General features: G+C 35.6%; 1 protein-coding gene across 7 annotated transcripts in view; it reads left to right on the plus strand.

Annotated features, from left to right (window-relative positions):
- Nucleotides 1–14,123, plus strand: part of LTBP1 (latent transforming growth factor beta binding protein 1) — a 177,988-nt gene that overhangs the window by 61,929 nt on the left and 101,936 nt on the right. The window lies entirely within an intron of this gene.

Raw genomic sequence — 14,123 nt, forward strand, 5'->3', positions numbered from 1 at the left:
ATTTGAATTTTTATCTGCAGGGCTACAGAATGCTAAAAGCTGAAGCTTTTGATAAAAATAATCCCTCAGACTTTGTGTTTCTAAAAAGAAAAAATACCAGATTCCACAAAAAGCTCTATTTCCTGCTCTTTTTAGTTGAATAGTATCAAATGCCCATAAAAACTGAGCTAACGTTCAAAAAATTGTTCAAGAGTTCCTTAGGACTGTGGTCCTTTTTTTAAAAAGAAAAAAAAAGACAGAAAAGGCAGTTTAATTTCTTCCGTACTGCTGAGAATTAGTCAAATTTCATATTTGTCATTTTTAGAAACTGAGATAATGTTAAGTCCAGTTATTGAAGCCAGTCATTTCTCTGTTTATTCTTTCTGCTTGCTCAATAAAAGTATCAGCAGTGTGCCAGTCTAAACCCTGTAAGTGCTCGACTGTGTTAAAACAAACCCTGAAAGCTGTCTGGGTTAGTGGATTTGCATATTTTAGCTGTGCAGTATATGGTGTTAGTAGGAATTTGTCTTCAAGTATTAGGCTGGTAAGCTAAATGAAGTTCAGATATATAGATGAATACTTGATCACTTTTTAGATTTTTTGGTTTATGATATGATATCCATAGCTGCTGTTGGGAAGTATTTTTGTTGTGATTGTGAAAATATTGTTCTATCTTTCTCTTAAAAAAAAATATTAAATTTAAAAATTAATTATTTTGCCCATTTGTACTTAAAGAATGCCAGATATGAACTTTGTAATTTTTAGTCTCCTTTTAGTATAAACATAATGTCAGGCAGTGCTGATCCTGGCCAATACTGCCCTTTTTAAAGTGTACTATATTTCATGTTCTGAGGGAGGAAAAAAGCTATTTCAAATCATTCTCCTTTTCATCCAGACAGACGATACAAAGAGCAGTTCCCTTTCTTAAGACTTCTGCTAGACTATCAGACTGTAGATGAAAGCTCCTGAAATGAATAACACATTCCTTGATAACATCCATATTTGTAAAATATATATGTGTTGAAGTAAGAATAATAAAGACTGCTTTAGAAAAGCTATACAGAACACTTCGTTTATGGTAGATTTGAAGCATTAAAAAAGGAAAGGTTTTTAGAAAGGGATGGTAAAGCAAATACTTCAGAACTTTAGACTTGTGTTTACTGCTAGTACAAATTTTTTTTTCTTAACTGATGTTTTGGCAAGAATCACAGTTAAGTACATTTTTTATTTATTTTTTCCGACTTTTATGAGAGGATAAGGTTATTACCTCCCCTCCTTTCTTCCCATTCCCACCCCCCCACCCTTGTGACCCAATTTTTTATTGAAATTATGAAATGTTGAGAATGGGCAGTCATGTAATTTGTCTGCTATGTAAATCTGTGCTGTAACTCAACCTTCCCTCAAATACTTACAAACTTGGTGTGTGGAAACTGACCTGTAAAGGCATGTTCCACACCTTCCTTCCTGGCCTCAGGCCGTGCAATTTGTGATTCAGTGTGTACAATAGCCTGCTGGAAGTATTCAACAAAACCACTTCATAATAGTTTTGATGGAAAGATAAGGGAGCAGTATGTTTGAAGAGGGATTAAAAACAAGTCACTAGTAATGTAGGGGCATTTTTTAATCTGTCTATGGCTAACTGTCTTGGACTCTTTAAAAAAAAAAAGTATCTACCCTATCTCTGAGTGTCATCAATTTTACAGAGAGAGGAATAAGGAGGAGATCTAAACTGTGCCTTCAGAGTTCTCCAGATAAAAATGCTGAGGGAATTGAACTTCTTCCTGTAGGTCGAGTTGTGTCATAGGTCACTGCTTTTCAGGAGCTTTTGAAGTGAGCTTGAGATGTATTTTATTTAAATAATTTGTGTATCCATTTTCTTAATGAGTGTCTCATTAGCTAAGGCTTGTCTTGATCAAGATGTCTCCTGATACATAAAGCAGAAGCAATTTGGATCTTAGGAGACTTTTTTTTTTTTTTTTTTTTTACTATATTTTAAGATCTGAATTATGTTTTGCTTGTGCTTCTTGCTTTTAAGGCCTGGTTCCAAACTTATTTTTGATAAACAGTAAGTAAAAGAGTGGAAATTCTTTTTCTGACCATTTGATACTTTAAGAAGTGCAAGTATGAAATAGAATGTTGTGTTAGCAAGTTCATACTTAAAGCAGTGAGCAGCATGTTTTCAGTGTCTCTTAAAATGTTTGATCTTCCTTAGACTCAGAAAAGATAAATTTGCATGCCCTATTTGGAAACCTAACTCCTATGTCTAATAATAGGTACCTACTATGAATGGGAAATAGCAAACTGCTTTAGATCATTAGGTTGTCATTAATCTAAGTGCATTTGCTTAGCAGGAGCAACATGCTTGATTCAGTTTAGCTTCTCTAATGTCAGATTGCAATTAGGCATCATTTTGTTTTCTTTTTAAAATTCATTATTTCTAATAATGACCAAATTACAATTTTTGTGCTTCGCTTTTAAACTTTTGTGCTGAATTTTGGAAGATTTTTGATTTTTCAAAGAGAATAAGCTGCAGTGTTTGTATTAAAGCTGCTCAAGTTTTTCCATGGGTTGTTTCAGATTCTTGAAACTATTTAGTTGATCCTTTCAACTAAAACGTGGTACCAGCAAGTCCAGGCAAGGAACAAATCCTGTTTCCTGAAAATTTTACTAGATATGGATAAGCCATTAAAAATAAAAACCCACGAAAAGAAACTGAATGGGGAATATGTAACTTTTCAGGTAGCTGAGAGTTTGCCTGTTTTCATAAAGAGAACTCTAACATTTCAAAAGAAGGTGATGAAAACTTGGTGTTTTAAAAGGAAGGATCTCCTTGATGCCTGTGTGCTTCAATGAATTTTTTTTTCCTCTTCATTTTTGTGAATGGGTTATATTGCACAGTTAAACCAACTTCCCATATTTTTCTGTCTTGGAGAATGAAAGCATTTAATCTGAGTGGAAACATTCTGCTGAATAGATGATCCTCATTATTCTGCATGATTGGTGCACTTGAAGATTATATATGGTTTTTCAGTTCTGATGTTTCTACAGAGGCTTGTAAAACTGAGTTGGTATATGTGCGTAGGAAAGGATGCATATAGAATAACATATGAGCTTCCTGTCTCATTCACTGTTGAAGTTACTCAGTAATGTGTCCTGTTCCTCCTCAAAATTATTCTGCATTCCAAAATGCCCTATTTTTGAAATGAATTTTCTCTCTGTGGGGAGTGGGAGGACAGTGACTAATTTGTAACTGTAAAATGAAGTGGTAAGAAATTAAGAAATGTCCAAGTTAGTGTTATTCATACGCTTTAATTTCTGCTCCATTGTGCATATGTATTTAATTATAGGTTTACATTCTACTTTTTTTTCTTTTTTTCCACGGGATCCTTGCCTTATTCATTGCACAGGAATGACAGAATCTAATAAAGGAAGCACCCTTTTAATACTTAGGTTTCTTTTTACCCTTCATTTGAAGTGTCTTATTTAAAGCAGTTTGTTCAAGCTGTTCTGAATGGGGAGTTTAGGGGGGAAAAAAAAGAAAAAGTATGCTCTTCAGTGGAAGTGCATATCTTTCTGCAGAAATTCTGTGTCCACGTGCTTGGCAGTATCCATTCCAAACAGGGAATAAAAGCTCCCTGCAGGTGGAGACCAAGAAGAGTTTAAGAAATTTTTTTCCCAAGATCATAGAAGATATTGTGGAAAGGTCAAGATCACTGAGATGATGATGAAGTTATTGCTCTCCTTTTCCCCTTTTAGGTCTCTTTTTAATGTGCATCAGTACCTTTGTTTCCCCTTATAATGTTTTCTCCTGCTTCTGATCCCTGCACAATTCTCTGTATGAAAATATCTGGTCCTTTGTATTTTGGAGAGACTTATAAAGTTTAGAATCTCAGTGTGGATCACAGCAATCTACTTATCCTATACCTTACTGAATAATGTTCAAATGATATTCCCATTCAAATGTTGCCACTTTCCCTCCTGGAATTTTTTATCAAAGATTTTTCCTTTTGCACTGTATTGACTCTGTACAGCTGCTTTTGAATATAATTGAGATTGTCCAGAAGTTTTCAATTATATACAGACAAACATCCAAAAAGGAGCATAAACATGTTACTTATGTTTTATTTGGTCTACTGATGAAAGTAATGAAAGAAAATTTGCCCAGTATATTTTAAAGCAATGGATTATTTGAAGGGAATTTAGCAAGAAGCCAACTACATAAAAATTATTTTAAGAGTATTTCCTATCTAGGAAACAGTAATAATTGGAATATAATTATTCAAACCGTGAAAAGGTGAAGTTATTATTTTATTAAAAGTCGATTGAAATTCTGAATTTATGATCATTAATTCCTGTTGGTAATTCAGAATCTAATGTATCTTTTTGAGTTATAATAAAATGATGGGAATGTCTTCGCATTTTCGAGTTGCTCAAAACAGCAGTGATTTGTGAGCCAACATATTTTCAGCTGTTCTTAATGTATGACAAGAGATACAAGGACAATGAATGGCATTAAGCTTTTTTTTTCCCCGAAGGAATTCTTTTTAAAGTTGGGGTAGACATAAGCTGATTTCTTTACTAAGAGATGAGATGCAAGCCCTACCTTTTTCTTGTTGTCATTTGCTGTGTAATAAAGAGTTATTGTTTCTTTGCTCTACATGATACATGCCATACTACTACGTTTAACTGATACTGTAAGACTATGACAGTTGAGGAAGATCTGTCAGTACTTTTGGATACTAGAAAGCATTTATTGTTAGTAATGCTGTAGGAAAAAAATTGATGTAGGGAAAAAAATGATGACCTATGAGGGCTTATATGCCAGGGAAGGCAGATTGAAAGACTAGCAGTTTTTGGAAGTATTTGTGTTGACTGGGAAGAAACTGGAATCTCTTTTGACAGCTTATGAGGTGTTCCCTGTTCAGTTTTCTGCCCATGGATTAAGAACTGCTAGAATGGTGGTATGTTATAAGAGATGCTTTCTTTTTTGTTATGATGTCACTATGAGTAGATAATCCATGTCTGATCCATGAAGCTTGTTCTCCAGCAAATCACTATTCCTATGGGTTCAACCACGTCTTAGCAGGTATAGACGTATCTTCTCAAATTGCAGATTTAAAATAATTGATAAACGTCATGCAAACTTTTAGGAATTCCTTTTAGTAACTTCACTGTGGAGAAGTGTGGGGTTTATTTATTTACTTATTAAATGTGTTAGCTTTTTAGTTGATTACGTTCCATCAGATATCTTAATTGATGAGGAGGTCATCTATGGAATAGGTGCTTAGCTGAACAACGGGTCTGTAATTCAAGGTTTGTTTTTAGTTTTGTAGTTTCAGTGTCTAAGAACAAAGTGTTACTTCGAAATAGTCTTGGTTGTTACACAGAATTTGATGTAGACTCATGCTTTTCTGGTGTGGTTATGTTGTAAGAATCGATCTATTCTCCCTGTACTGTCAGTTTGCCTTTTTTCTCTGCTACCTTGTAGCCTTATTTGGTAAAAGCTTTGTTTCTACTGTTCCTGCAGTAATTATCATTTCTGGCCTGTCAGACTTTATTGTTTTATGCTCTTTTTGCTGCCAGATGAAATATTTTTTTCTTTTAACAGACACTGGCAGACACTTGAAAAGTTCAGAATTCTTGGATAACTTGGTTGAAAGATTAGCTTCTAAGTTTTCTGTAACAGTAATCAAGGAAGTTGGTCAGCCTGTCAGAGCTGCTTTTGCACTCTTTCAAGATCAAGACATTAACATTTTTATTCACTGTTTTAGCTGGTAATTTGAAATATAATCTTTATTAATGATGGCCATGCTTGGGATATTTATTTGTGCGGCAGCATTGTAACAGCTGTAGCAAAGTGAAGGCCAAGTATTCATCCTCAAACACTGGACCAAGAGGGTAAAATAGAAAGATGGATAACAGTAGAACTATTTTATGAATTGTTTACATCCTCTGTCTTGTTAAAGATGCAGTAAAAAATGGTATTTCCTAGTCTGCAAGGCCAAAGCAAAACATCTGCATGTTGATTCTGGGAGGAATCACTTATCATGATCATTAGTTTAACAGATATTCATTTTTTCCAGCCTCTATTTGTCCTGTAATGTAAACTTGAGAGGACAAGGAAATGAATTTATTTACTTACAATCCAGGTAGTGTAGTGTAGGCTTTCTGAATCTAAACCACTGGTGGGCTTCAATTTTGGCCTGTAATGCAAATGTTCCCCTGCAGTCTGGTCAGCATTCAAGGTTTTAGGGCAGTTTTTGGTTACCTATGCTCATATTACAAAAACAAATGATATCTTTGTTGATAACCACATCTGCTCAGAAGGAGTGCTTTCCTTCCCCCCTGTATTTAGTACTTGTCATCAATAAGTAGTTATGGTATCCACGGTACAGTTTACAGCATCTGGGAGCTTTCTTCATGATCTTAAACTAATTACTCAAATTTGACATCTTCCCCTCTGGTTCTAACAAAGGCCAGATGCTGTTTTAAAGAAAATACATTGTTCAGCTAGACAGTCTTAATAAGGTTGAACTTAGGCCTGAGTTGGCAACTCATTTCCACCCCTTTGCTCACCTTAAGGACTTCAGACCATCACTGTGAAGCAAAAGTCCATCTGCTCTGAAAGCACTCACCAAACTGTGTATTATAGAGAGCGCAGTTTTTTGGATGTGCAGTCATAGGAAAAACCACAAATGGAAATGGTACAAAATCCACACCTGCAGCCATTCAGAGACACATGGACTATGTTTAAAGCAAAACAGAACACAAAGTTAAAAAGCATAATGCTTTATTTTACTGTATGTGGATTTAATTTATAGGGATTAGCTTATGTATATCTGACTTCAAGTGCTACAGAAAGAGAACTAAGAGTGCATTTATTTGAATGATTACATTGTTGCATATCCAAATAAATACACTACCTTGTACAGCTATAATTTTGTTATTGCTAAACCAAATGTCTTTGCACATACCTCACTGAAAATGAAGCATATGCCAACTGGCTTTAAAAAAAAAAAAAAAGTTCCCTTTGAATTATGCAAGCACAGAAGAGCCTGACCAATTTCACTGCTGTTTAAAATGTGCCTTATACTATGAATGGTTCCCTTATCACACAGTTCTGTGTTTAACATGTCCCTTTGGATGTAACACAATCAGAAGGGAACATGTTGTCACTGCTCTGTGCTTATCACAGTCTTTCCAAATTCAGCCTCTCTCTACCATTTTTCTTTTTATTGTCCCCCAGAGAATTCCAGCTCTTTCCAGTGTGCTACCTGTGTAACTTTAACCTTCCCACTCTTAACCTATAATGAACTCTTAGATTTGAGTAGCACTCTGCAACCAAGAGGCCTGTTTTATAGCACAGTTGAAGAGAGATCTCTGGACCTTTCTTTTGGAACATGAACTGTATCTTCACTACACACATCTTAATTCTTTTAAGATTTGTATCTCTTCATAAAAAGAATATATGTGCAAAGGGGACTGTGATCTTTCAGTGAGGCACATGAAGATTTCCATCAAATTGAAGTCCATGGGAATTTTAAACTTTTATTAAGTAAACCTCTTACAAAGTCTTGAGGTCATGTCAATGAATAGAAGGAAAATGACTGTTTGCTTCTCACGCAGGAAGAGTTTTGAGCTGTAAGAAGCCTGCTCACGGAGAGCATTCTCATCTGTATCTTATTCAACTAAATATTTTGTTTATTTGTCATGCTGGTTATTTTCTACTTTAATTTTAAGATGATAAACTGAACTACAAAGTTAAATTTTGTATTTAACATTATTCAGGTATTTTAAGTTCAGGAGAACTTGCAGCAACTTTTCTTACCTATCATGGTTTAGGAACTCAGCCTCTCTGATATCTCTCTGAGAGGGACTGTGCATGGATTGAATAAGGCAGTGGTTTTTGATGGCTCAACTCTATCAGTAAGAAATTTTTGAGCATGTATTTTAGTATAAGTTTTCTTATTTAAAAATTACTTGAAGGTTAAAAAGACCTCTGTTTTCAACATATTTTTAAATTAATGATAGAAAAAAGGCATTTCAGTTGACAGTCTTGTGTACCCTCTGGTGTGTGCACACCCCAAACTGGAAACTACAGGTATAGAGAACCAAAGGAGACCAGTTTCATAGCATACATCTAGTGTTAGTTTCCTGCAGTCAGTATATGGCCGTCATTTCTGTTTTACTTATTGTTTGATTATATTAAATTCAGCCTGTTCTGTTAGGTGCTGAAACAGCCATTTTCTATATAATGAGAAGTTACATAGGTCCCAGGATGCCTGTTGTGGCATATGGGGCAGGAGAATTTTTTTTTATTACTGTACGCATCCCCTGCAGCACTGCAGTGTGAAGGTTGGCAGTGGAGCTGGCATCAGCACAGGGAATTTACATACACATTTAATTCCTTAGAACTGTGAGTGACTAGTCAATGCTGATCGTATTTAGGATTGTATAGCTTGTACATTTATTCATATAACCATTACATGTTGTAAAAAGAACCAGAATGATACGTGTTGAAGTTGTTTGTTTTTTAGCAGATTTTCAACTGTGCTTTCCCTGCAGAGTAACTTTAGCTTTCCTATTCATTAACACTGACTTTGCCACTTTTCTCCTCAAGAGCTCCAGGATTTGAGTCTCTTGCTTTTCACTGGTTTTCTCTGACCTTATTTATTACACAAACTGTGAATAATATCCTTCCCAATATTCTCATATTGTGTCACCTCCTCTAGGTCAACTCCCTAGAAAACTTTCCACTTTCTTCTGATGTAGCCAGTGCCAGGAAATCTTAGGTAGCTTATGTGTGTTTTTTTTTAACTTGTCCACAGAGATCCAGATTATGAGCTATTATTTGTGCGTTAATGGGTATCCACTTGAAAAAGTCTATTCCGATTTTTTTCTTGTCAGTTTTCTCACACAAAATGAGCACTATGGTGATGTTACAGTAATTGGAGAGCAGTCTCCTGATGTTTAGGATTATTGACATTTTTAATGGTTGTTTTATTTATTCTGGCTTTTCTTTTTCTATTCTAAACTTTATGTTGTCTTGTGGTTTGGAATGCAGTGGATCATTGCTCAAAGACCTTTAGGATCTAAGGCTGGTAGTCACCAAGTCTAATGGTGGAGGTGCCTGGGTGAGGGACCTAACAGTCAGTGACAGGGAGAACCCTGGTACGTAGACTGGCCCATTGGTGGCCCAAACAGCCTTCTGGATGAGATTTTCTTTACTGACAGGGTGGGGAATATTGAGCAGAAACAGTCCTTAGATGTCTCAGGGAGGCATGGAAAGTTAAATGAGATGGATCTCTGCTTAAATTTTTGTTACTCAGTTTTCAGAGATAATAAGGATTCTGATGACCTAACTACTGGTCTTCAGAGCTATTGCATAACAGGAATGTGACCACTTAGCTTAAATGTTTCTCATGACATTTTTTCATTTTGACTCATAGTATCCAAGTGGTCTGATGTCTTAGCAATTCTTTTCTCTGCCTTACACTACTGGCTGTTACTACTTTTTTACTTCACATAGGAGTCCAGTGCATCTTTTGGAAACAGCCTAATGCCGTATTGTTACGGTACAGAACCTGGTGGCACAAACAGCTTAGTGCCTTTAAAGGTCAGTTACTGCTAACCTTGTAGTCCTTCAGGGCAAATACTGCTGCTCAGCTGGCACCAGAAAGGAAGAATGCAGCCTGGAAGGATCCTGTAGCAATGAAGATGCTTGTTAATTGTTGAATTCTGTTGAACTCTTACTCTGTTTATTGAAAACAGATATATTACAAGATCATTTAATAGGCATTTGTATTATGTGTGCACAGGCATACACAAAGCTATACAGAGTAGTAAGGGCCTTAAAAGTACTGGGATCATAGGAACTGCTGGTTTTCATCTGACATAGAGCAAACTGGTTTCAGCGTCCTCATTTTGACAGTGGCAATTAATAAGTTACTCAGGACTGCTTAAAATGATATACATGAAATTTTAATACTGCAGCATACCATATTGCTGTATACGCATATTCTTGTATGCCGCAGGAAATTGTTCAAAGAATGATGATTTTAAAGCGTTGCTACCATGCTCCATTTTCAAACCTAGGCTTTCCTAGAAAATTTAGTTCAATTGCGTAAGTCTTAAAGAGGAAAATTGTATCTAAAATTTATAGTTACTGTAGAAATCTGAATAAATGACTGGAGTACCTTGTCTATATGTGTTAGCATCATTTTCAAAGGTCTGACATTAGCCATTTGCAATGCAGTAATTCCACAGCAATTAGTATTGTTTCTTTTTTTTCCTTAGTACCCAGTTTCTAGGCCTAGTATTTTTGTTACATTCAATATGTCAGAATCAGCTCTAATATAATCAGTAGTTTCATCAAATATAGTGAGGATAGGACTAGGTCATCACTTAACACTCTCTCCATGTCTCTCTAAAAATGGAGTTTATGTCATCTCAGATATTGAGAATATTAGAAGCAGATTCAACGAATAAATGTGAGAATTGTGCATGTTAGTGAGCCAGGATCCTTGTGTCAGTTGTTTCTCAATTACTGTTTTAACAATACTCTCTTTTTATGTTGAATAACCACAACCTTAGCCCATTTCTCTTAACAGGGGATGACTCTTTTTCTGATTTTCTGAATTTTTCTGGTGACAATTGAATAGTCTTATAGTCTTTTTTTTTCTTTTTTTTTTTACATCCTATTTCTTGCACTGTGTAATAGGTTGTTGGGTTGCTGTTTTTTTTTTTTTCTTTTTTTTCCCTCCATGTGTAGGTCAGATGGTCTTTATTTCAGTCATCTAGACAGTGATGGCAATGATCGTGGAAGGAGGTGATATGGGTCCTGTGAGAGAGTTAACCTTTGGATTAGCATTGAGTGATAGGTGACACACATGGGGGCATATCTGCTGGTTGACTTTGTGTGTGCATCTTTATGACAGCACTACCATCAAGCTTTTTTTCCCAAGTTTTTCAGAGTTCTTCATTTAAAACTAAGGAAGACATAAGAATAGTATGCTGAAATTGTCTTGCCTGTATAAATTTTGGATTTCTTTCTTGGATTACTCAAAAATGTGTGTTTCTCTAAAATATGTTGTTACCTTGTCCTTTATGATCTAAACACACTGCCCAGTTTTCAGTGTCAGGATCTCTTATACTTGCCAGTGTCTTCACTGAAGGGTGACTGGTGCCCCAAAATTTGTACTTATTTATATGTCTTTATAATGAAAAATTGACTTCCAGTGTGATTCAGCTTTCAGACCAACACAACATGAATGTCAGCATCCACATTGGAGGTGTGTGCTGAAATCTTCTTTGCCATCAGTAGAAATTTAAAAATTTTGATAATATAATAAATTCTAATGAACTCTTACTACAGATGCTTAAAATTGGTCAGTCGAGTAGCTCTCTTACATACATTGACTATTTTAACTACACTGGGAGAAGCTTTTATTAACAACTGAGATTTAGACACGTAGCTCTAATTTAAACACCCAACATTAGCGGTGTTTAATCTGCAGGTTGTACTCCATCTCTTGTTATAGTTTGTTTCCTGTTCTTTAGCTGGTTCCTGGTCCATGGCTGGACCTCATGCATCTGAATTCACATAATTTCCAGTAAGTGTGAGGCTCTTTCTGAGGGCTGGGACCCTCATTCCAATGCTGCAGCGCAATGTACAGGTTGCTTCTTGCATTCTTTCAGAACTCTGCTACCTTCCTGGTGTTCCAGACGGGGTGCCAGTCCCTCAGTGTTGGTCACATGGCAAGTTTTGGGGGTCTTTGCTAGAGGGATCATAAGAGATCCAGGCCAAACATGTCCTTTGAGAACAGCACCTGGAATTAATGAGATTACTGATGTAAATAAATGTGGAAAGAACAAAGGCAACACCTACTCCATTCCGTCTTGCATAGAATCTCAGTACTTTCCATTTACTGTGAAGATAGCATCCCTCCTCCTTTTTCATAAGTAAGCAGTTGTTTTTTTCCAGTGGATACTGACTTGGTATGCGTACTGCACCTTATCTATAGTGAGTTGATGCCATCACTAAATGATGCTAATCATTAGACAGCCTTTCAGCAATTCAAATAAAGTTCAGTTACTTGTGGAGATAATGATCATCCCAGAGCTGAGCCTGTACTTCTCAGCTGAGTTAAAAAAAAAATTTTTAAATGAGAAAGTTGCTGTTAGCAGATGTGAACATGTAAAATGCCTGAAGATGTAGGTAACCTGAATTTGTGAGATTTTCTGCCACTTGCTTTCCTTGATAATTGTCATGTAGTGCTGCATCAAGTAACATCATAGATATTCCTCTAATTAGGCCTTAATGTACTGCATGAGTTGTTAAATTGTTGCTGATAGTGATACATAGAGGGGCTTGAAAAGAACTGCTATGAATACAATTTCATTTAAAGAGGTGTATCTTCCAAAATCATGAGAACAGCAGTGAAAGTATTAGGAGAACAGCTGCTGTTTCATTTCTGTTTATAATCATGTTATTGCAGATCTGTTAATAACAATTATAATAAACTACTGTTGTAGTTCTCGTTTGTGGATCTATGTATTCAACAGACATATTGCAAGGAAAATAGATTTTGTCTATGACAAAACACGAAGTTTATTTAGAAGAATTATGTAATAGCAACTTGAAAATGGCCATCTTGGTGATCTGGGGCTGAGAGAGAGTGTATCCATAAGGTTTTTCTTTTCTAATGTAACCATTCAGCAGTTTGAAAATAACTAGACACAGGCATCGTGATAGTTGTTGAGCTTCCTTTGTGCAATGTATTTTTACTTTTATTTTTTCTTTTTAAATATGTACATATGTACAATACTTACGGCATTTTTCAGGGAGTAGAGAGTTATAAAAAGAGAAGGCTGTCAGGGAGTTTATTTTATATGTTGAGTGGAAAAATCCTTTTAGAGCAAGAGTAATTCCCTAGGATCCTTGACCAGCATGTTTTAAAGTGTAAAATCATGCCTGCTCAGCCAGCTTTAGTGACTGCTACTTGCTCCTAGTAATTCAGCCAGCTTCAGTCATGAGACTGAATTGAAGATGAGAACAGTGATTTGAATCCAAACCTTGAAGATCTCTAGACTCTGGAATATTTTAAGGGCAGCGACCTGTACCAGTCTTCCTAATCAAAAAAAGTGGTTGCAATTAGATCAAAGGGAAGTAAAGTGTTATTGTTACGCAAGTGTGATTCATTCTCTTGCTCAGAAATTCCCTACTAGTTCAGTACACCCATTGACTGTGATGTTGACTTACATCTTTAATTTACAATCTTGAAATGGCATGTGTACTTAGTAATAAGCTAATTAAATGACCCTGATAATTAGCTTAGCATTAATGTTATTTTATTGAGAGGTGGAGGTGTTAATAAAAGTGAATAAATACGGTTCCTAACTATGCCATAATTCTGCTTATCTACTTGTTTTTAGAGTTATTATAACGATGGGAATGAAAGAGTATGGTTTTGCCTACTGAAAATAACATCTGCAGAAAGAATTGTGTTTTGGAAATGTTAAACTTCGTCAAACTTCAGGGCTGTTCTTTGTGGCTAACATGATTTTCATTCTGAGTCCTTTTTTTTTTTTTTTTTTTTTTTTTAATTAAAACATGCGAAGCTTGTTTTTTTTGGCAATAATTTGGTTTTCTTGTCTGGATAAACTGCAGAACTTACAATCCCATTCCCAGCTGGGACTGTGCTACTTTCTGAAACATCCTGTGGTAGTAATAGTTTGAAAATGTAAGATAGATAATTCTAACAAAGTTAATTTGTGATAGCTGAGAAAACAGTTTAATAACTGCATATTTTTGTTCAAACTGTGAAGTTTGAAGTAGGTTGCCATGTGAGATTGTCTCTTCAGTGCTGTATATCTTTTTCCAAGATTTTTCCAAGAGGAAACATTTGAAGTGTTCCTTTATCACATTCAGCCTTTCGGTTCTATATTTGTTATTGCATTGCAGCATTTGGATTCAAAATGTATTTGATAAGGTCCTTATTAGGGTTGTTATGCATCTGCTAATAAGCAATGTGAAGGTGATGGTACGAAGGAGCGCATTCAGTGTAGACCACATAAAGAAGCGTGCTATCTGGAGTGATGTGACATGTTTACAACTTGTAAACATGTACTGGGAGAGAGATACA

The sequence above is a fragment of the Centrocercus urophasianus genome, unplaced genomic scaffold (assembly GCF_019232065.1).
Source record: "Centrocercus urophasianus isolate 14NV4802_14NV808 unplaced genomic scaffold, USGS_Curo_1.0 seq_10, whole genome shotgun sequence".
Lineage (NCBI taxonomy): Eukaryota > Metazoa > Chordata > Aves > Galliformes > Phasianidae > Centrocercus > Centrocercus urophasianus.